Below are 24,298 nucleotides of genomic sequence, written 5' to 3' on the forward strand. Positions count from 1 at the left end.
ATTTGTACCCACAGAAGGTGTGTTCTCTTTGGCTAAATTGTACATTTGTTCCTTCGCACCCGCTCCTTTCAACACTCAACACTTTTTTTGAATTTCCCGACCCCCATAAGTTTATTGATAAACCGGAAGACTAATATCACTGTGCTTATGTTAGCACTCTGTATGTCCAGTGGTTTCGTTCCCTTGAATCATGCAGAAAACTTTACAACTACATACCTCTTTTCTTTTGGCACGGCACTCTAAGTAGGCTCAGAGGCTGCCTGCTCTGGCACCATGCATGGCAAATTACTGTCTATGGTGTTTCATTTCAAGGTACTGTACTTGAGTTTTGTGATGCTCAGAGTCTCCATGCCCTGGCACCAGGCAGGCTGGGACCCAGTTTGATTTATTTAACGAGGAGTGCAAAAGGGGTGTGTGTGTTGGGAGGCACTTCTGGCTTCCAATATACTGTATCTGCTCCTGTTATACCAGGGGTCCCCAAACTACGGCCCCCGGGCCGGATGCGGCCCAATCGGCCTCCCAATCCGGCCCGCGACGACCCCCGCCGCCCGCTGCCGCCGCCTGCTCTTACGGCGCATGGCGCAGCGACGATCTTAAAAATCGGCAAAAAATCGCCGAAAATCCTTTGTGCGCATGCGTATGGGCCTCTCCCGACCCAGAAGAGGTCATTTCCGATGCACTTCCGGGTCGGGGGAGGCCCATACGCATGCGCACAAGCGATTTTCGGTGATTTTTTCCCTGCCTGTGTGCGTGTGCGCATGCGCACGGGCGCGCACTCCCCCGCCCTCCGGCCCGCTGCGCGCGCACTCCCCTGCCCTCCGGCCCACTGCACGGTAAGTCTGGGGACCCCTGTGTTACACCTATTAATTCCAGTGGGAACAAAATAAAAAAAATCCTTCCTGTAGCACCTTAGAGACCAACTAAGTTTGTCATAGGTATGAGCTTTCGTGTGCATGCACACTTCTTCAGATACACTGAAACAGAAGTCTCCAGACCCTTATGCATAGTAAGAGGTGCTTCTGGAAAGGTGCTACTGGAAAGATTTTTTTATTTTGTTTTGACTGCGTCAGACCAACACGGCTACCTACCTGTAACTAATTCCAGTGGGGTCATTGTGGTTTCTCAAAGGGCAACACACAAAATAGACATGCCTCAAACCTGTCAAACTGCCACCATAAGCAGTCAGCTGCCATGCTTCTTGGTTGAAAAAAGTTTATAGTGACTGTGGCATTAAGTCGATCAAAGCTTTGCAATTTTGATAAACTGGATTCAGCAGCAGCAGCAGCAGCAGCAGCAGCAGCAACTGAAGTGCCTTTTTGCAGAATCCTCACCTGATGTTATTAGCATCAAAATGCTGGCCCTTTCTGGAGGAAATCCAATGAGTTGGTAGGTTGTTTTTTTAAGTCGGTTGTGATGACTCTTTTGCAATGCAGTACCCATTTACATCCCCTGTCTGCAAAAACCCTGTGTCTTTTTTAAAAAAAACCCTGAAAAAATCTTTATTTCGTTTAAAAAAAGACGTACATAAACATACTAAACCCTGTGTCTTGACACACAACCTTTTGGAAGAGTCTGCTCTACGTCTGAAGAGAGGCAACAGCTTCCGCCACCCTAGAGGTGGAAGGGGTTTTTAAAGAGTGGTGACTGCTTCTGATGTGGATGTTCCTCCTTCTTTCACCTCTGCTCCAAAAAGGTTTTGCATGGATTCAGAAACCTGCCAAACCTCTTTGAGCACGTGTGCCAGTAGTGGGAAGGAAGTATCTCTGTACAACATAGAAAATGATCTCTCTCCCAACCCCACTTTTAGCCAACTTTAAATACTATTGTCTGTCTCCTGCTTTAAAAGAATGAATGCAGCATGTTTTAAATATGGCTCTTTCCTGTAAATTGTATGCCAACAAACAAGACCTTTTCCACTTAACATTTCCCTTAAGGGGAACATTACAATCGGCTGCCAGTAGTTCTATGGAGCTGCCTGGGGTGCTATTTATTTATATACAAAGTGGGTGTTGTTATTAGAAACAGCTGGCAATGCTGCTAAAAGTTAAATTTCTAGTTCATGGGTTGAAGGGCTTCAGACGTCTTTACACCTAGAGAGAAGCATTGATCTCAGTGCAAATGCTTCACTGTCATACACCCCTGAGGCATCCTGGTGGTGGAATGGTACACTCTTGTGTTAGGTCCTGCAAGTTATAGGACAAGGGGAGAGAACTTAGCATGGGATGCTGTTTTTAGGCGTATTCCCACCGCTTATGTAGTATGAAATTTTGAGCATATTTTTCTAGGGTCCCTGAGCATAGGTATTCTGTTTAACTCTTGCTGTTACAAGTCATCAGTTGACATCGCCTAACCCTTAAAACACACACACACCTAACTAGGCCCATGTGCATTACCACATACCGGTAGAACCATAGAATTGTAGAGTTGGAAGGGACCTCAAGGAATCTCAGCTAAAGCATCCATGATAGATGGCCATCCAGCCTCTGCTTAAAAACCTCCATGGAGGAAGAGTCTGCCACCTTCCGCAGGAGTTAATAATGCACTGACTGAAGCAGTATACACATACACATTCCCATGAATTTATTGTCAATTTCACTTGATGACTCTCTCTCTAAAGGTTCGCTTGGAGGCTGGGAGGAAGTGGGGCAGAATTCCATGGGCTGTTGTGGAGGTGAAAAGCAGGAACAAGGAGATGGTGTATGGGATGTCTCTGAAAGCAGTGCTGGGTGGTGGGGAAGGAGTTAGAAGATAGGAAGTACAGTATAGGAACATAGGGTGCTGCCTTATATTGAGTCAGACCACTGGGTTCCTCTAGCCCAGTACTGTCTACACTGACCAGCAGCAGCTCTTTGCAGGGTTTCAAGCAGGGTTCTCTCCCAGCCCTACCTGGAGAGGCCATTGGGAACGTTGGGAACGGAACCTGTGACCTTCTGCTTGCAAAGCAGTTGCTTTACCACTGAACTACGGTCCTTCCACAGATAGTCTACTTCCTGTGCATTTTCAATCCTGCAACAACCTTCCTCTTTTAAACCTTTGTAGAAAATAAACAGACCGATAGGAAATAAACAGACATAGTGTTGACACAAATGAGTGGAAATTTTTCCAAAACTGAATGCCCAAAATAATTACTCCCTCCAAAAATCAGGCAGGGTGGGTATAAGCTTGCAGCACTACCAAGACACAAAATGCAAAACAAAAAACAAAACGAAAGAACACCAGGATTCATCAACACCCCCCCCCCATGATATAACTTTGTGTGTGTGTGTGTGTTTTCCATTGAAGTGAGTGCGTTTGGGAGAGGAGAGAGGGAGCTGTCCTGTTTTTAGAGCTGATCCTCGTGTTATCAAAGGAAGAAAAGAGAGGCAAGATGGACAAAAGCATTAAACAGTGGGAGGCAATTTGCATGTGTTCTTTTCTTTTAGACTAGAGAAGGGTTGCTTGTTTTAAAATCTTAGGTAATTTCTGGGGGCTCTCATGGACCCTCCAGGCATCCTTTACTGTACATGCACCGTGGTTTGTGCACCTTTTCCTCTCAGACAGATGCCACCAAATTGGTTGTGGTAGTTAATACTGTAGAACTGAGATTCATGCTGACCTTAGCAGACTGGAAACTGAGCCACAATGAACAAAATGAATCTCAACAGAGAGACAAATGTCAGGTTCCCCACTGAGGCAGGAATAACCAGATGCACAAATATAGGATGTGGCATGCCTGGCTTTTGTAGCGGTCCGTGTGAAAAAGATCTAGGAGTCTTAGCAGTCCACAAGCTTCACATGAGCCAGCAGTGTGGTGCAACTGCCAAAAAGAGCTAATGCAATTCTAGGCTGTATCAATAGAAGCAAAGTCTCATTTAGCTACTGGCAGCTTGAGGATGCTCCATCCACCATCTAGAAATGGTCTAAATCAGGGGTCAGCAACCTTTTTCAGCCTTGGGCTGGTCTACCGTCCCTCAGAACATGTGGTGGGCCGGTCTATATTTGGGTTCAGTCTAAATCCACTTCAAGTGCACAATTAATGAGTCAACACCACAGGCACAGGATAAAGCACTAATGTGCAACTTTAAACCGCTATGGCTTCCCCCAGTGAATTCAGGGCACTGTAGTATGTTAAGGGTGCTGAGTGTGGTTAGAAAACTCCCCCATTCCCCTCCTAGAACTGCAGTTCCCAGAGTGCTTTAATAATCCCTCTTCTCAGGGAACTCTGGGAATTGTAGCTATGTGAGAAGAATAGGAGAGGGGTCTCTAGGCATCCTTAACAAACTTCACTTCTTAGGATTCTTTGGTGGCAACCATGATGATTTAAAGTGGCGTAATAGCGCTTCAAATGTATGGTGTAAACATGGACTCAGAATGGCAGAGAAGTGGGTGTATGTCTGTGTGAAATGACTTGAGAACTTAGTTCTGGCACTGGCTACAAATTTTCTGGGCTGTGCATGTGCTCCTTAGGTTTCTGGCATGTATTTCCACACAGCAGGGCCACTGGTGCCAGTTGGTGGTCCATAGCTACACAGGAATCTGCCTTAAACTGATCTATCTAACTCAGTATTGTCGATACTGATGGGCGGCGGCTCCCCAGAGTTTCAAGCAGGAGCCTCTCCCAGACCTACCAAAAGGGAGCTGAATGCCTTCTGCATTCAAGGCAGGTAGAGCCAGCGCAATACATGTGGGCACCTGAGGTGAACCACAAAATGGCGCCCGCCCCGCAGGGAACATCGGGAATAAGGGAGGAATAAAGATCAACATTGGGAACAAGGCAGGGAATCGAATCAACCTTACCTTTTGGCTGAAGTGCGAATCGAAGTATGGCGTGGGGGGTGGGGGAAGGGGCCCACGCTGAATCACACCGGCAGATCCAGCCTCCAAGGAGTGCACCACAGCCATTGCTGGCACTGTGGCGGCGGCGGCAGGGGGCATTGCATTCCTTAGAGGCAGGATCAGGTGCCCCTGTAGATCCTGCCACCTGAGGTGGTCGCCTCACTTTGTCTCATGCATGGGCCAGCCCTAAGGGCGGGGGAGGGGAGATATGTGAGCCTGCAGCCGAGTTAATAGTAAAGCAGAATGTTCCTCAGAGCTTTCCACTGTCCATTAGTACCGTCAATAGGGAGGAATCACCACACAAGACTACAGCCCTCCCTGGAATTAGGTCCCCAGGAGTGGCCACTGTTGGATTCATTGTTCTCTTTTCCATGCCCCCAGCTCTCCCCCCCCCCCAGCTTGCCTGGACTAACCATTGCCAGATCTCATTAAAAACACCCTTCCCCCGTTGCTCTGGGTTCTGTGTTATTTGTTTCCAGGTGGCAGCTTCAACATTTGTCTCTCAAAGCAGGCTCCAATATAAAAGAAACCGTACACTATGGTAAATGCATAGTATCATTACAATGCTTGCAAAGTATTACATTTAAGAACTCAAAAAACCCTAAAATTTAAACTTTTCCATATTGGGACATGGGCACAAGGAAGGAAGGAAGGCTCTTACATAGTATTTCTGTGTGTTCTTAGGAGGGGACAACAAGAAAGTATATTGGTTAATATTGTCATGTGGCACCCACAATTTCTGCCTCGCAGTGACAAGATTTCTAGGGGCTCCCGCAGGAGTTGTGTTTCATTTGGAAATCAGGCACAGCAGAGACTGTAGTGCAGGGGTAGGCAACCTAAGGCCTGTGGGCTGGATGCGGCCCAATCGCCTTCTCAATCTGGCCTGCAGATAGTCTGGGAATTAGCGTGTTTTTACATGAGTAGAATGTGTCCTTTTATTTAAAATGCATCTCTGGGTTATTTGTGGGGCATAGGAATCCGTTCATTCCGCGCGCCCCCCCCCCCAAAAAAATATAGACTGGCCCACCACATGATCTGAGGGACGGTAGACTAGCCCACGGCTGAAAAAGGTTGCTGACCCCTGCTGTGGTGTCTTTAAGATATGTGCTTTTATTGACACATACGGTATATGCACCTAAGCCTACTGTGGAGGATTCCAGAGCATGCACATCTCAAAAGGGGCTTACTTCCTGCAGGTGCACATCATTAGATCCCTGTGTTTCTTTGTAAGCCTACTCCAGTCAGTGCACATGGCTCCTGCTACCCCCTTCTTCCCAGAAACCCTTGCCAAATGTGGCTTCCCCTTCCGCTGACATCATTGCTCCCTGTAACCTTGGCAACCTCCCTCTCTGTGCAAGGCAGTTCCTCTGCCTTGTTGATTTCTTCTGTTGATGGGTTAATGACCGGCCATTTCAGCCTTTGTTTCTTAATGGCTTATCCCTGGCAAGCTATGTCAAGCTGGGCTGGCTTGTTGTGTGTGTGTGGGAGGGGGGAACCTAACCCAGCAGTGTTTGGCACAGTAAATCAAACCTTGATTAATTCTAACTTTTACTAATTCCATAAATTATGGGTATCTCGCCTGCACCCACAACTCTGGGACTTTGGACACGGGTCCCAATATGAATGAAAATTCTTCCTTCCCTTCTGCCCTGCAAAGGCTCTGATGGCAACTTGCTCTCCAGTGCTCATGGTGTCCCTGTTTCAGCAGGGAGGTGAGTCATCTGAGGCTGCTTTTCAAGGCATGTTTGCTGTAAGTGCCCCATTAGTCCACTTTTTCCACCAGCCACCTCTTCAAATGCTATTTAGCAAATCAGAGGCTGTGCCCGTTGTGTGATGCTTTTAAAGCATAAAGGGATTAATGTTCCACTCTAATGAAAACCAGATGTAGAAAGTTGCCTGGTTGAAAGCTATTTTCCACTGCCAAGCTGCAAATGAAACGATTTAATCAGCATTAAAATTGTTGCCAAATCTACAACTTTGACCGTATCTCCCACGAGCTGAGATGCACCAGCAGTACAGGCATCTGGGATCTGCAGGCAGGTCGTCCAGTAGCAGTGATATTTAAAGTGCATCTCCAGCTCAGGTTTTTAAATTTTACTTAATTTTTTATTACGCGAAAAGGGGGGGATGCAAAACTCTCATGTGTACAGAATCCTGGAAAAGTCCAATAAGCATGGATGGGTGGACAGACAGACCATCGATAACGTACAAATATTAGGACTATTCATGCTCAGAATAATCATAATAGTAAGGTATGGGACGCAGGTGGCGCTGTGGGTTAAACCACAGAGCCTAGGGCTTGCTGATCAGAAGGTCGGCGATTCGAATCCCCGTGACGGGGTGAGCTCCCGTTGCTCGGTCTCAGCTCCTGCCAACCTAGCAGTTCGAAAGCACGTCAAAGTGCAAGTAGATAAACAGGTACCGCTACAGCGGGAAGATAAACAGCGTTTCTGTGTGCTGCTCTGGTTCGCCAGAAGTGGCTTTGTCATGCTGGCCACATGACCTGGAAGCTGTACGCCAGCTCCCTTGGCCAATAATGCAAGATGAGCGCCGCAACCCCAGAGTCGGTCACGACTAGGACCTAATGGTCAGGGGTCCCTTTACCTTTAAGGTAAGACCTTATTAAATTAGTCATATTGTATGTATAGAAGATGGGTTGTACAGCAGATCCCTTTCTTTAAGAATAATTCTTAAATAGTTCCCATTCTTGTTCAAACTCATTGATTCTTTGCTTTTCTTGTCTTGTAAAAAAATAAATCAAAAAATCAAGTTAGCTCAGTTGATTAAAGCATGGTGCTGATAATGCCCACGTTTGGTCCCTATATGGGACAGCTGCATATTCCTGCCTGTATGTAGGGTGTTGGACTAGATGATCCTTATGGCCCCTTCCAACTAACTCTACAATTGATTCTAAGATTCTATGGTTCTACTTAAAGCATCAAATTCCCATATAGTGAACACCTCTTTAAAGAAGGAATTACTGGTGTTTTGCATGTAGTGTCTGCACTGCTAGTACTACTGAAATATACTCGGAGTCGAGAGTGAATTCAGCTTATAGTAGCAAAAGAAGAATGGCTCTTTCCCCAAAACGTCTGCTATATACAGTCGAGGTCTTCGGTTGTCAAAGCGCCCGTTTTGCGCATGCGCAAAGCGCATTTTAGCGAACGCACACGTAGCGAAAAGACTTCCAGGGTTGTCAACTTCGTAAGTCGAAACCTTCGGAAGTCAAGGCATTTGTATGTTGAGGTACCACTGTATACATTATTTACACAATGGGCCTTGTGTGGTTGGCTACTTCAAAGCTGCTCCTGCAGGCCAATCAGGTTGCTGATTCACTTCCATCTGGAGCTGGATTGGGTGGCTCCTGCGGACCAACCAGACTGCTGCATTCTGGATCCTATTGTTCTAGGATTCAGCTTAGTACATAACAACTACGTAAAGAATTTTTTTTCTCTTTCTCTGTGAAAACCTGCTCTTTAAAGCTCAATCGGAGCAAGCAGAAGTCCACAGAAAATTCAAATTGATGTTTGCTGTGATTCAGCGTTAAACAGCAGGACAAAGATAGGGCCACATGTACACAGAACATGAAAGCGTGGACTGTGCCTGGAAAGTGAAGGGGAAAGGTAAGTATGGATAAAAACCCTTGGTGTTTGGTTCTCAAGTTGTGAAACATTTGGCATTAGAAGGGGGGATGAGTGTTTAAGAGTTCACTTACAAGAGATTCCCCCCCCAAAAAAAAAAGATGCTAAAGAAAAATATGAGTCTTAAATACAGATAGGCAATTTTACTTACTCGTTTTCCAAATCTTAATTTCAGTTTGTCAGATTTTTAAAAGTCTTCACAAGAAATTATCAGCAGGGGTGTAGGAAGATAGGGGCGGTGGGGGTGGGGCGTCCCTGACGGCGCAATCCCAGGGGCGCCATTGAGGCTGCCCACCCCGCCCCCAAACGTGCACCCCACCTCTGCACATGGTGTGCGCCGCCCCCAAAACGCGTGTTGCGCCCCTGCACACGGCGCGCCCCACCCCCAGAACACACGCCAAGTCCCTGGGGGCAGCACGCGTTTTGGGGGCATGAAGCTCCGCCACTGTTTGGGGAGCACTTTATCCTAATATACACATTTTTGCAAGCAGTTTTACCTAATGTACCACTTTTTTTATATATGCTATTGCAACACATCTATGCATTTCTAAGCACACTGTCCCCTGATATGTGCATTTTGTACATATTTCGGGGCGGGGTGTGTTGGAAAACTGCAACACAAACAAATGTAGAGAAGTGCTAAATTTTGAAGGAGATCTGTATTGCGTGTATGTGTGTGAGTTAGAAAGGTTCACATTAAAATGCAAGCTGAGCTGGACTTCTGAATGCAAAGGAAGAGCAGAACACATCCTCGTAGCGAGAAAGAGTCACATGTATCCCATCCACACCATAGATATAAAGCACTATTATGTCACTGTAACAGTCATGAAAAATGCTGGGAGTTGTAGTTTGTTAAGGGTGCTGGGAACTGTACCTCTCTGGTTCTCTATGACTGTTAAAGCAGTGGGTGGTAATCAAACTGAGGAAGAGAGCAGGCTGAGTTTAACAAGGAGACAATTTTTATACAGCTGAAGAATCAGAATTGTAGAGTAGAAAGGGATCCTCAAGGTCAAGTAGCCCCAAAAAAGCTTTAAAGTGCAACAAACATCAGTTGGGGTTTTCTGTGGATTGCTGCTTGCTCCGATGGAGCTTTAAAGAGTGGGATTTCATGGGTAAAAAAAGAGAGCATTTGGACATGGAGCTTTAAAGCATGGACCGTGGCTGGAAAGAGTGGGGCAAAAAGTAACTGTGGATAAGCCTGCAGTTGCACTGAAGCATGCAAGGAAGGTTTGTTTGTTTGTTTGTTTGTTTGTTTGTTTGTTTGTTTGTTTGCAGTATCCATGCAAAATCATACTTACCTCTACAGAATATCTGATGGAAAAACCCTTTCCAGAAATTGTAAATTTAGAATAAATGAGACGGAGAGACTTATGGGAGAGCGTTTCAATAAGGATAATGCATGTGCACCATGAAATACTTGGATGCCTGAGTACCAAAGTGCCTATTATTTCACAAATATACTGTTTATTGGCCACGGCTAGAAAATCAATCAGTTATGAAGAATGAACTTCCTAAATTGTGATATTGTTAGATTGTTGTGGGTGGGAGGCCAGGAATTGCTGTATTGCGGAAGTAGCTGCCTCTGCAGTCTGAAAGGATTGGTTTAAATGTCTACCTCTTTTCTAAACATTTTGGACGCATTGGTCCAAAGATCTGTTGTGTGAGCCAAAGAAGTCAATTTCTGCAGGGGTGGGGCAGTGTAGAGGGGCAACATGATGCAAACATGCCAGCAGGGGCTCTGTTTTGCTAAAACCTAGCAGCAGATAATTTTTTTAAAAAGATTAAAATGATAAACCATGTAATGCTCTTCAGAGCCCTACGTTTTGCAAAGCTTTGTGTTCTGGGGGCTCTTGGAGGCCTGCAAGACTGACAGAGGTCACAAGCCCGGGAAAGGTAAAAAGCCAAAGGAAAAGCTGAAAAGTTCTAAGCAAAATGTGCAAGCAAGCAATAATGCAGACCAATTGGACAGCTCTTTGTCATTTTAAGGTAGCAAACAGCAAGAGATGGAGGTTTGTGGAGGAAAGTCAATCTTTCTTCCCACAAAACAAAACCCTATTTGTGGTGACATATTTACCTGCAATATGGCAGGCTTGGTCCACCCTGGAATGGCTGCTGTGCCCATAAATTGCACCCATTTTATACAAGAAAGAGAAAAGTTCTAGCTTCACTTCATGCAGGATGCAGAATAGCTCAGGGTTCACTTTGAGGGTTTGCCAGCAGGTGAATACTGTTTTGTTTCAGCAGGCCTTTGGGAACTGGTTGATTTTTAAGGAAAGGGTTTTTAATAGGGCTTTATTATCTTTATTTCAATACGATTTCTTGGTATTGTTTTAATTACTTTTTAAATACTTTTTGTATGTTTTCAGCTTTCTGTATCTTATCTGTGTTATTTTAATGTGTGCAAACCACTTTGAGTCCCAGTCTGGAGAAAAGGTGGGATACAAACAAACAAACAAAAACAATATGGGTTTAGTGGAGAGAGCAAGAAAGCAACTTGGAAGCAGATACAAGGCAAATTTTGGGACTCTTGCACACCCCTAAGGAGTGTGTGTGTGTGTGTGTGTGTGTGTGTATACACTTTACGCTGCCAGTTATCAAACAAGCTTGGCTGCCGATTGTTCCAGGAGGACACACAAAAGAAAAGATGTTTCCCCCTACAGAATATAAATCATTTTATGGATGGCTATGGAGAGAGAAATGATACGTTTGTGGTATAGGAAATGTCTGCAAATGATGGTTAGTTATAATGTGGCATAAGGTATATAAATTCAATAAATAAAATAAATAAAATAAAATGAGCAGTGTTATTTTTCTAGAAAAAGAGGCGCTGGAACTCACCATAAACGTTTGCCTCATTCTCTTAGAAGGGGCCAAAACTGAGTTCTGGCTGAAAATAAAGCTCTAGGCTTAAACAAGGGAAGCCAGGGACTCATGGCATCAGTTCCAGAAGGGGCGCTTAGTACATACCTTCCAACATTTCTCCGATGAAAATAGAGACGTCCCATTGCATAATGATAATTTTACTATTTATACCCCACACATCTTACTGGGTTACCCCAGCCACTCTGAACGACTTAAAACATATATAAAAACATGATAAAACATCTATATATATATAAATGGTGAAGGTGCATGTGTGTTATTCCCCACTTTTCTCCCACAAGCACTTACCCGATCGTCCTGAAATTTGGCCACAACCTCAGAGTCACATGTGAGCAGGTAATCATGCACATATACTGACCAGCTGACACACCGAACACAGGTAAAAACCTGGATTTGTGGTTAAAAAAGCGCCCTCCAGTGGACATTCAACGGACAAACATACTCCCACGATCCCTCACGCCCCGGAGACCACGCCTCCAACAGAGAGAAAACCGCCCCGAGACCAAGCCGCTCCTCAGGGACCCGCGCCCGCCCAGGAGATCACGTACCAGCGACCCCCCCGACCAAGCCCACTCCACACACCCCCAACCTATGGATCCCGCCCCCCCTCAATCCCTTAACCTCCAGTGACCCCCTCCGCCCCAAGCAAGCCCACTCCACACACACACACCCCACGGATCGCACCCTCGTTGATCCCACCGCCTCCTGAGACCCACCCCGCCCCAGAGATCACACCAATCCACCCCCCCACACCCACAGATCCCGCCGCCGATAACGCCACCCCCACAGACCAGGCCACCTCCACAACAGCCCTAGGCCTCTCCAAACTACCTCCCGTGACCCCCTCCCCCAAACAAGACCACTGCACACACACCCACACCATAGATCGCACCCCCGCTGATCCCGCTGCCTCCTGGGACCCACCCCCACACCGGAGATCACACCGACCCACCCTACCCCCACCCCACGGATCCCGCCGCCACCGTTAACGCCACCCCCACGGACCAAGCCGCCTCCACAACAGTCCTGGGCCTCTTCAAAAGACAAAAATAAATACCTCACTTCAAAACATTAACTAACTTCTTCCTTTATTCACAACTTCACACTAAGCCAAACAATTATTTAGCAAGCCTGACAGGCCACATTTAGAAAATTGTGACCACTTTGTTCCTTCCTTGGTCCTGCTGGTGCATGTAAAACATTTTACATGTCAACCTAGACTTTTGGTTTGTATCTCCCAAGCAAACCAAAAGAAGGAAACAAAACTTGGCTACTGTTTATGGATTGTTTGGGTTTTCACATATAATGGTAAGTCAAACCGTGACTTAGCTTCTAATAGCAGCAGGAGCAGTGCAAAAATCCGATTACAGGTTGGCTTAATAGAAACCCCGACATATGTCCTACAAATAAACACAAAATAGATCACATTTTCCTGAGACAGCAAAACTTTATATTGCAGGGGAAAGTTGTCATAATTCCAATCTTAAAAAGGGATGACCCGGGGTGGTGGGAAGAGGGGGGCGTGATACGTCATGGGAAAGGACAGGTTGGGGGAAGGAGGGGGTGGGATATGTCATTGATCAACACAGGGTGGTGGCAGTCACAGGGATTAGCCACAGCAACGTGTGGCAGGGCCAGCTAGTTAAACATAAAAACCCGTTCCCTATACAGGAATGCCTTCAGACGGCTTGGGAGGTTGGATAGCTCCATTCTTGCCAACATCCTTAGGACGTCCTAAGGAAAAGCGGGACATTTCAGAATCAAATCAGAAACCGGGATGGCTTCTCTAAATCAGGGATGTTCCCTGAAAAATAGGCCCAACAGGTGACTCTCGGGGTGCTGTTCTGAATGTCCAGGTGGGTACCACCTTGCTGAAGCAGAACTGGTTCTGTTCAGTGGCTGTTTACATAATGGAAGTGTTGCATGGGAAAGGTAGGATATAAATGTAGGGAAATAGATAATTGATGTGTGTTCCTTTCAGTACAGATGGCGACCATTTTGTGTGAGTCCAATTGATGTGCAACCTCCAACGTGTGGGTCCTTTTGGACCTGGAAGAAGGCAGAATGGAGGGTGGGGGTGGAATGGGCAAGGTGGGTTTATATATGCTCCACAGCCATGCATGGGGGCCAGGAACAGAAGCCCTTGTGCAAAACAGTTGCCATCTTTATTTTAAAACTTGCTAGCCACCTTGGATGGCTTTGCAGAAATGTGGCTTATAAATACATACATAGAATGAAACTTCATGGCCAAGTTCACACTATGCATTTAAAGTGTTATGGTTCCACAGTCGTGGTTTCCTCCAAATAATTCTGAGAGCTGTAATTTGTTCAGGGTGCTGAGAGATGCTAGCAGGCCCCTACATTTTTCAGCATAGTTTGACAAATCTCTCCTTTCCTGAGAATTGTAGACCTGGGAGAGGAACAGAGGCCTCCTAACAGCTCTCAGTACCCTGAACAAACTACAGCTCCCAGAATTCTGTGGGGTGTGTGAGCCCTGATTGTTTAAGGTGGTATTATAGCATATTAAATATACAGTGTAGTTCTGGCCCGTATTCTTTTAAGGTAGTATATCCAGTGCTTTTTTCTAAAAAAATGTTTAAGGGTACAGTCAGTGGAACCTTGGCAGCCGGACGCCTGTAAACTCAAACATTTTGGCTCCCAAACGATCGAAAACCCGTAAGTGATTGTTCCTGTTTTTGAATAATTTTCGGAGGCCAAACGTCTGGCACAGCTTCCGCGGCTTCCAAATGGCTGCCGGAGTGTCCTGCAGCCAATCTTGACTCAAGAAAATCACCATTTTATAGTTCAAATCAGGAAAAATAAATATAGTAAATGGACAAAAGTACAAAGATTCACATAATGTTTAGGGATATGCGTACCCCTGCATCCCACACAGAAAAAAAGCACTGAGTACATCAGCTGCAAGAGAGCCACCAGAAAGGAGGCTTGCCACCTTCATGTCTGGCTTGGGCTGTGGGCAGAAAATAGGATGCAGGACTAGGTAAAGGTAAAGGGGCCCCTGACCATCAGGTCCAGTCGTGTCCGACTCTGGGGTTGCGGCACTCATCTCGCTCTATAGGCTGAGGGATCTGGCGTTTGTCCGCAGACAGCTTCCGGGTCATGTGGCCAGCATGACAAAGCTGCTTCTGGCGAACCAGAGCAGCGCACGGAAACGCCGTTTACCTTCCCTCTGTAGCGGTACCTATTTATCTACTTGCACTTTGATGTGCTTTCGAACTGCTAGGTGGGCAGGAGCTGGGACCAAGCCAAGGGCGTACCCACCACGGGGCAAGTTAGGGCAGCTGCCCTACTCTAGAAGCCAGCTTGCCCCCCCCCCCAAGCTAAAAAGAAAGAAGAAATCTCAATGCAAAAAGCGGGGCACGCGGCTCCAGCCAGAAAGAAACAGACCAGCCCTCCCCCCTTTCCCCTTTCCATAACCCATCGCACTTTCTCCTCTCCCCCTCCCACTATCGAGCTGCAAAAGCGGTGGGGTGTAAACGTAAGAGATGGAGGGATCCTCGCTTGTTCTCCCCACCCCACCCCGACCACCCCCACCAAGAAGTCACTTCTTTGTAGTTTTCTCCCCTGTAGCAGGAGAAACAGACACTCCCCCAATTCGAAATACAGTCAGTCAGCAGCAGCAAACGCACACACACACACACACACACACACACACACTGCAGGCTCCTTCAACCCTTCCCTTCGCGCAGGGAACGGGAGCTTGGGGCCGCCTCCTCGGAAGACCTGGGAGGCGCGGAGGAGGCAGCCCCAGGCTTGCGTTCCCCGCGCGCCTCTGGAGCTTCGCGCCGGGAACAAGAGCCTGGGGCTGCCTCCTCAGAAGAGCTGGGAGGACGCAGGCCACGTAGCCCTGCCCACATTCCCACTGTGGCCCCTCCCCTCCCGCCCCTTGCCCCCCCTAATTTTGATCCTGGGTACGCCCCTGGACCGAGCAACGGGAGCTCACCCCGTTGCAGGGATTCGAACCGCCGACCTTCTGATCAGCAAGCCCTAGACTTTGATGTTTAACCCACAGCGCCACCTGGGTCCCTTAAGGATGCAGGACTAGAGAGACCATTAGTCTGACTCTGGAGCATCCTTGCCAATCACCTGCAATTTCAGGGGAGAGTTGATGTGGGCCGAGGGAAAGACCCACAAGGCTCCACCTCTTCTGGCCACACTCTTTTGGCCCTGCCCCAATACACTTGAGTTTCAGCAGAGTTTCCCTTGCAGTCACCTTAAGGTAGAAGGGAGCCCCTTAGTGGTGTGGCTCCTCTGCACCGTCACATCAAATACTCCTGTGGGTGCACCCAACTCTTTACTGGCTTTTGAGAAGGGTTGTGCTAAGAGTAAGAAAACAGCCCTGCTCTCAATCTTAAAAGACCCCGAGGAATGTGCTACATTCTTCCAGCCCTCAAGGTTGGCGCTTGCACAAAAATGCTCCTTTTGCCAAATCTCAGTCCAATGAAATGCTTGTTTGCTTTCTTTTTTTTAAAAAAAAAATGCCTCACTTCACAATTTACCTTGGCCTGGAGACGAATCTTTATAGACAGAAACCCATTTTACTTTAAGCTTTTTATACTACCCTCCCCCTCATGCGTGTGCGCACACACAGTCACAAACACTCTCCTGACATTAACAGTAGTTGCTTCTCTTCCACTTTAAAAAGTTATCAAATGGAGGCTTTGCTGCCTCTTTAAAGGTTAGCCCAATAACGCTGTGCACGTTCACTCGGAAGCCAACCACACTGCATTCAGCAGGGCTGACTTCCCAGGTGAGTGGAATTGCATCACTTGTTGAGTCTTCTTTGGCCATATTATAATTGCAAATCATAAAATGAAAGAAGCTCGTTTATATTCACAGCCAATTTATGGAGCTGAAACAAATAGACTCCAAAATATATCCAAAGAACTTTCCTCAAAAAAAAAAGTTTTTAAATTGCTTTTTCACATACAGTAAACATAATTTAAAATACAAGGGACAACAACAACTGGCAGCTACTCATTTATTGGAAAGAGACATAATAGCAGCTTAAAACTGGAATTTTGATGGTGAATATTTTACAGAAATTTGCTGGATGCTTGAATGTTTCTTAAATATTGTCTGAATTCATTCATGTGTGATATCATGTGGTTATCTAGGAAAAAGAGTATGGCAATTGACATTTGATAACAGCTATTTTGCAGTAGTTAATAGGTGGTATGCAGGGTATCTGATGGTGTCTGGTGGATGGCATGCTATAGTACAGGGGTCAGCAAGGTTTACGTCACCTGGGCCGGTTCACTCCAGCAGAGATCCCTCTGTTGGGCTGGATCGCATAATTTCCAGCATCTGCATCTGTGCAGCCGCGATTTCTGACATCTGTGTCTGCACACACACAATTTTCGGCGTCTGCGCAGACACAATTTTGGGCACTGCGGAAGTGAGTCCCCACGCCGTGCTCCGCCGGTTTATCGCAGCGCATGGGGACTCACCGAGTGGATGGTTCGGTTCGGGGGCAGCTCGGGGGCCGGTTAAACGGCCTTAGCTTGCCGACCCCTGCTACTGTAGATGCTAATACTTGATAATTGGTGTGCACTAGCATTTAGCATTTGGCAATATCTAATATCTGACATGAAATGGTATTAGTATCTCATGGGCATGCAGTAGGAATAGTATTCCACTGTGTATGGTGTTTCACATAGGTTTCACTAACATTTTGTGAGGTCCACCTAAAAAGCAATACAGTATATAAATACTGTAACTAAATAAATTATATATAATGTTTTGCTATTTAAAGGAGTGGAGGAAAGTGTCACAATTCACTATTTTCTCCTTTGCACTTGAACACAATTGGAATGGGACTGGTGTTTGCCATAGCTTGTTTGTTTGTTTGTTTAAGTAATTCCTCCAGTTTATCAAAATCCTGAAACTTTCATCAATTTAATGTAGCATTCACAATATTTTTTTCCAACCAAGAAGCATAGCATATGGCTGCTTATGATGGTAGTTTGACAGGTTTGAGGTGTGCCCATTCTGTGTGTTGCCCTTTAAGAAACCATAATGATTCAGCAGAGTTACTGTACTTGGTAAAACAGGAAGCTCGTATATCTGAAGCCAAAAGTGATTTATTTTGCACACTTCATTCAATAAATCAAACTGTTCCTTGCCTGCTTGGTGCCACAGTACGGAGACTCTGTGCATACCGTAACGAGTGCCTTTCAGTAAAACAGACAGTAATTAGCCATGTACGTTGCCAGAACAGGCAGCCTCTGAGCATGCTCAGAATTCCTTGCCAAAAGAAAAGAGGTGGCCAGGCCATGAAGTTGCCTGCATGATACAAGGACAGGAAGCCCCTGGGCATACACAGAGGGATATATTCAGCGTTAGTCGTATTTAGAGCAGATTCATTGAAATTAATAAACATAATTAGCTCAGGGCCATTCATTTCAGTGGGTCTATTCTAAGCAGATATTAATTTGATATAGGCCAGAGTGCCTCCCAAACTGGAATTGAAGGCATGAATGGTGCAAGGGAGAGTAAGTGGCTTATGAGTTCTTTGTAATGTGAGTGTGTGTTTGTTGTCTTGGAAAATATTTAATAGGGCTTCTAATACCTGCTTTGTTATTTTGAAGATTTCTTGTAGGACTTTTGTCTAAAAGGAGGGGTGGGGGAGAGGATTTGATAAATCCTCTAGTCATGATGGAGGTTATGCTGTGCCTTGACATTGGGAGGCAGCAGTGCTTACAAATACCAGTTGCTGGAAAACACAGCAGGGGAGATTTCTGCTTGCTGGTTTCCCACAGGTGTTTGTTTGGCCACCGAAAACAGGATGCTGAATGAGATGGGCCACTGGCCTGATCCAGCAGGCCGTTCTTGTGCTCTACCATCAGTAAAAGTTTACCTTTGTGGCGATAAAGGGACCACAGAGCTGTATTGTATTATACATTCCTGTGCATCTCACAGTTGTAGATTTCTGTTTGAGGAACTGGCTGAGTGTTTTTGCAACAGCCAATGTTAGTGAAAGCGTATGAATGATTGAATGATGGACTGTGTGACAGGACTGATCTGGAGTGTAAGCAAAGTGTGTACAGTGGTACCTTGAGTTACAAACACCTCAGGTTAAAAAACTCTGCTAACCTGGAAGAGTTATCTCGAGTTGAGAGCTTTGCCCCAGGATAAGAACATAAATTGTGTGCCGGTGGCGCAGCAGTGAAAGCACGCCTCTAGTTAAGAACAGTTTCAGGTTAAGAACGGACCTCTGGAACAAATTAAGTTCGTAACTAGAGGTACCACTGTAAAAGTAAGCTTCCTTTGGGTTTGTGATTCCTTTGTGCTAGAAGTCCATATCCTAACAAATTAAAGATGGGAAGACCTTCTATTTTAATAGATGGAACTACAGTGGTGCCTCGCTTAACAAATGCCCTGCTTAACGAAATTTCCGCTTAATGAAAGGTTTTTTCTAACGGAGGTTGCCTCGCTAGACGAATTCATTTTATGAAAAATTTGTCTAGCGAATCACGGTTTCCCATAGGAATGCATTGAAATTCAATTAATGCGTTCCTATGGGCAAAAAAAATAATCAAAAAAATTCAATGCATTCCTATGGGATTCGCTAGACGAATTTTTCGTTATAAGAAAAGACCCGTGGAACGAATTAAATTCGTCTAGCGAGGCACCACTGTACCTTTACACAGCATTTCTCCTCGACTTCCCTTAAACATTGTATTGCAACATTAAAAAGTTAGCCCAGTTAAAAGTTATCATGAAGAGGGTATATGCAAGAATTTATTTATTTATTGCATTTATATCTCACCTTTTTCTCCAAGGAACTAAGGAGCTCAAGGTGGCATACATGGTCTTCCTTGTCATTTAATCCACACAACAATCTTTTGAGGCAGGTTAGACTGAGTGGCAGGGACTGGTCACACCCAGTGAGCTTCATGGCCAAGTGGGTATTTGAACCCTGGTCTCACCCAGGTCCTACTCCGCCACTCTAACCACTGTGAGACACTGCCTCTCATAAATAAAACTCTGCCTCATTATTCGAATTCAACCCACTCAGAAAAGAGACTCAAACAAATCAGCTAAAAGAAAATCTTGTAGAACAAAGCATGTGGATCTCTCAAAAGGGCCCTCCCCATACCTATTAAGCATCTGATTTTTGTCTGCAAACCCTGGAGTTGCTGGCTTTGGGTTTTTGCCCCACTCAGAGCTGTTCAGATGCTGTGAGCTTCTAGCCAACAACTCAAAGATCCTGTCTTCTGTTGCCAGCAAAATCACCTGAAGCAAGGGCAGTTGCACAGGTCTCCTCCCTGCTTGCCCTTGGATAGTGAAGCATCTGCTGTCCTGGAGAATGGAACTGCAAGCACTCTGAGATGCAGTGGGGTCGAAGCCCAGGAAAACAGCCGCAGCAACCGATTTTGAGAAAATGACATAGGATTGGCTTTATTCCTCTGATACCGGTAGGTTTAAACTGCTGAGGTGGCTAGGGGTGCTGCTTCTGCAGTACCAAGCCTGAATTCTGTCCTTTAAAAATCAGGAAACCCCACATCACTTGAAACTTTTATTGCCTAGGCCTTAGGGGCTAAGGCATTTGAATTTCTATGGACAGGTTCAAAGGTATGCAACAAAATCGTATTTGCACAATAGAAAAGTGAAGATACTGTGTGATGATAAATAAAAACAGTAGTAGAAGGCTTGACAAAAGCAAGCAATAAAACAAATAATAAAAAGCAATAGAATGAATAAGGAAATTATCAAACCACAGTATCATCATGACTAATTGTAGCTGTCTCTGAAAGTACTCTACACAGAGCTGTGCAGCAGTCAGTGCAAAAAAATTTTTAAATAACATTTATACTTTGCTTGATTGTACAAAAAACCAAAGCAGTTTGCAAAAATGCTAAAATTATCAAGAAGAAAAACTAAAAACAATTTAAAGACTTTTAAAAACATTTTTATTGATTTCTTCCTCTTGTCTATATATATAAAAATGTAGGCATTGCGCGCGCAGAGGTCACAGCCTTTCTCCGTAACTGCTGAACCTTGCCCATCAGTGAGGGATCTGGCATAAAAATTTTTTCCAAAAAAGCACAGCTTTCATGCCTTAAATAGTGATTAAACGCCAAAAAAAAGTGGCGCACAAATTAGACATCACCAGCAAAAGCTCTGAAGACTCCAGCAGCATCCAATAGAAAGGCACAGCATGTGCACCGCTCCGGGTGCCGGAGCAGCTAGCTCCCCCTCTGTGTGTGCTGTGTCGTGTTGGTGCAGTTGTTGCAGCAGCACTCACCCTTACTCTGATAGGAAATGCTTGGTGGGGGTGGACAAAAATGTGGAGTTGGGAAGGGTCAGTTGGGAGGGGTGTGAGAAATGTCCTTAATTTCATCTGAGGAATGTTGGAGGGTATGTTATCTGGATGATCTGTCATCCCTTAGCATTCCGATCCTCCTGTTAGGAGGTGGTCCCTGGGAGATCCTCTCCTCAGTTTTGCTGAGCAAACACAGACAGTTTCCTGTGGCTTTAATGTGAGGACTTTGCCCTTTTGAGGTCATGTTTTAAGCTGTGTAAGTGTGTGTGTATTCCCCTTCCAGAAATCTTAAGAATAACCTTGCTGGCATAAATAATTTGCAGAACAGCGAGAGAGCCAAACTCATCCCTTTGTGCCATCTCCCAGAAAAATGTGTGTGTGTAGTAAAGCAACAAACTGCTTTTGGCAGATGTGTGTTCCGCCCCTCCCGCATGTCCTCGTTTTGAGGACATTTTAAAATAAATGAATCATCTTCCATTTCTTGGAAGGAAAGAGGCAGCTTGTTCCTTTCAAAAAGCGTCCTTCAGATGTGATTTAGTACCTTCAGACCCAGAATCGTTGCAGAAACTTTTGAGCTCAGATTAAGATGGTCTCTCAGGATGAGGGGGTGGGGAAATAGTAAAAATATCAAGTGAAGGCGCATTAGTCCAAATATTTACAACCAGTCTCCTTAGCTTTAAGTTCACATTAAGCCAGGCAGTGCAACCTCTTCCTGCTGTCCTTTGCTTTGCCCTTCAAAGTGTGGGATGACCAGCCTCATATAACCAAGAAGCATAAGTTAATTAAAGCATGAAGGGGTTAAAACCATAGAGCAAACTGTACTGCCGGGCTTAGCTCACCTTGGGAGAGACTAGGTAATCAATTATTTGGTCCCTTAATGCTATCTATTGAACTCAGTGTGTGCAGAAGCCAAGTTGCTTGCTCCAACTTAGTCGCATGGCTCTCACAAGTAACTCTTATACCAGTAACTTAGGAACTTTCACCACTTTGAAACTAAGCCGAATTTTCCTGCCTGTGCAACTTTCTGGAGCATATGAATCTGAACTTTGAATAGTTTGCAAGCTAGCCATTTTTATTTTACCAAATGTCTGGCCTTTTTCTATGCCAGGGGAAAAGGGAAATTTGGGTACTCGCAAAGGTATATCTTAGTCTATACGTATTTGCATGCTTTACTTTGCTGCATATTTTGTGATTTAAAATCTCTGCTGGGGCTCTCTCACCAAAGAGTACTTGCCCCAAACTTGGATCTTGGCACCCAGGAATTACCCTTTTACATTTGGCTTCTTGCCAGAATGTTTTGAGTAATGCCGGAATTTTCTAAGTAAAAGTCAGCAGTCTCCTTTTACCTTAGTGTGCATTCATAGAATCATAGAATTGTTGGGTCATCTAGTACAACCCCCCGCAGTGAAGAAATCACAACAAAATAATCCATGACAGATGGCCATCCAAACTCTACTTTAAAGCCTGCAATGAAGGAGAATCCACCACCTTCCCAGGGAGTCTTCTGACAGCTTTTACTGTCAGAAGGTTCTTCCTCATGTTTGGTTTTAAGCTCCTTTCTTGTCATTTGGATCCATCAGTTTGGGTCTTCCCTTCAGGAGCAGTAGAAAACAAGCTTCCTCCATTTTCCATTGTGCAACCCTTCGGATACAGTGGTACCTTGGTTCTTGAACTTAATCCGTTCCGGGAGTCCGTTTGACTCCTGAAACTGTTTGAAAACCAAGGCGTGGCTTCTGAGTGGCTGCAGGAGTTTCCTGCACTCAACTGGAAGCCGTGGAAGCCACGTCAGATGTTCGTCTTCTGAAAAACGTTTGCAAACCGTAACACTTCCGGGTTTGCGGCGTTCGGGAGCCGATTTATTTGACAACTAAGCCATTTGGGGACCAAGGTACCACTGTATTTGAAGGTGGTTCTCATGTTATTTTACCACTGTCCGTCTGCCACCCCCTCTTGCAAGGAGGCATTAATCACCCCTCTGGCCCAGTGAACTGTCCCCTCCCTCCTAGTTTTTATCAGCCAAGAGGGACAAGTGTATCAAGCACCGTGTCATCCTCACCGATCCAAGCACATTGTTCATATCCTCAAACCTTACTAAATGAAGCTCAGCCAACACAACAGGAATAGACAGTACAGTACACTGGACACCCCTTGAGATTCATCTTCTGGAATAGAATAGAATAGAATAGAAATTCAATGGCTATAATATAGCTATATCAGAGGGCAGATCCACCCCATAGATTTAAAGCACATGAGAATGATGGATAATATACAGTGGTGCCTCGCAAGACGAATTTAATTCGTTCTGCGAGTCAATTCGTTTTGCGAAAAATTCGTATTGCGAATCTCAGTTTTCCATAGGAATGCATTGAAATTTCTTTTTTTTTGCCCATAGGAATGCATTAATTAAATTTCAATGCATTCCTATGGGAAACCGTGATTCACAAGACGAATTTTTCACAAAACGAATTCGTCTTGCGAGTCACCATCAGATCGCAAGACACATTCGTCTTGCGAAAAATTCATCTTGCAGGGCATTCGTCTTGCGAGGTACCACTGTAGTTTGTTAAGGGTGCTAGAAATCGTAGGTTTTTTGAAGGGGGAAAGCACATTTTACAAAAGCCACCAGAATCCGCAGTAGCAAATGAGACCTCTGGTATTTCTGTGACTTTGGGCAGCTTGGAGTCCCGGATCCGTATTTACACTGAGTGACTGACCCTGGAAGGGTATGATGTGGAAGTGAGGGAGCAGGAGCAGGAAGCAGCTGTTGGTGTTTGGAAATAGGTTAAATGAACCTCATTTTGTGGACAGCTTCCCCCTCTCCCAATGGGCCTCCCAAGTTTTTATCTGTTCTCCATAAAAAATATAAAAATTCATATCCTTGCATGGGGTTGTAGTGACCTGCTCACTGGTAGAAAACAAGGACACAATCCCACAGTGCTGTGGGCATGTTTTCGAGAAGGGAGATTATCTGATAGCTTAGCTATCAATTACATTGGCGGGGGGGGGGCACCCAATAACTTGATGACACTTTAAAAGTAACACAGACTCCATGAAAGCTTCTGCCTTAATAAATTAGTTGGTCTTTAAAGGCACCAGGAGATTTGGGTCTCATCCCCTACCTGTGCCCCCTACCTGCACACAACCAACCTACACAGCTGCACTTCTGGCAATTTCACATGGAAATGCATGAAACGAGAATCTGGCAACTCTTTTATAACAGGGGAAGCCACTTTGGCAGAGGACAGCTGGAATCAGGAGAAAGCTATGCTTTCCCTGCACTGACATCACATTCACAACATACTTTTAAAGCACTTTGATGCCATTTCAAATAGTCATCATGGCTTCCCCCTGAGAATCCTGGGAGTTGCAGCTTGTTAAGGGCACTGAGAGGTGTTAGGAGACTTTATTCCTCTTACAGAGTTACAATTCCCAGTGTCCCCTGTTGGGAAGGATTGAATTGCACTCTGGTAATTGCAGATCTGAAAGGAGATGGGGGGCGCGGGGTTCCTCCTAACAACTTTCAGCACCCTTTGCAAGCTGCAGCTCCCAGAATGCTTTGGGGGAGGCCGTGACTGTTTAAAGTGGTATCATAGTGCCTTAAATTGTAATATGTTTTATTTTTATTTGCCCAAAGTCATTTGCACAGAAAGTCATCAGAGAGATGCCTACA

The 24,298-nt window shown here is 45.3% G+C and overlaps 1 protein-coding gene across 9 annotated transcripts in view; it reads left to right on the plus strand.

The window, feature by feature from the left end:
* The window catches only part of LOC118084441 (rho GTPase-activating protein 20), a 95,987-nt gene that overhangs the window by 18,077 nt on the left and 53,612 nt on the right, over positions 1–24,298 (plus strand). For 2 of the 9 annotated variants that reach the window (XM_088664688.1, XM_088664690.1), the window contains exon 2: positions 19,590–19,780. The exons of the other annotated variants lie outside the window; for them this stretch is intronic. The gene's annotated coding sequence lies outside the window, so the exon portion shown is untranslated. The remainder of the gene's footprint in view (positions 1–19,589; positions 19,781–24,298) is intronic. 9 annotated transcript variants of the gene reach the window in all.

The sequence above is a fragment of the Zootoca vivipara genome, chromosome Z2 (genome assembly GCF_965207765.1).
Source record: "Zootoca vivipara chromosome Z2, rZooViv2.hap1.1, whole genome shotgun sequence".
In the NCBI taxonomy this organism is placed as follows: domain Eukaryota; kingdom Metazoa; phylum Chordata; class Lepidosauria; order Squamata; family Lacertidae; genus Zootoca; species Zootoca vivipara.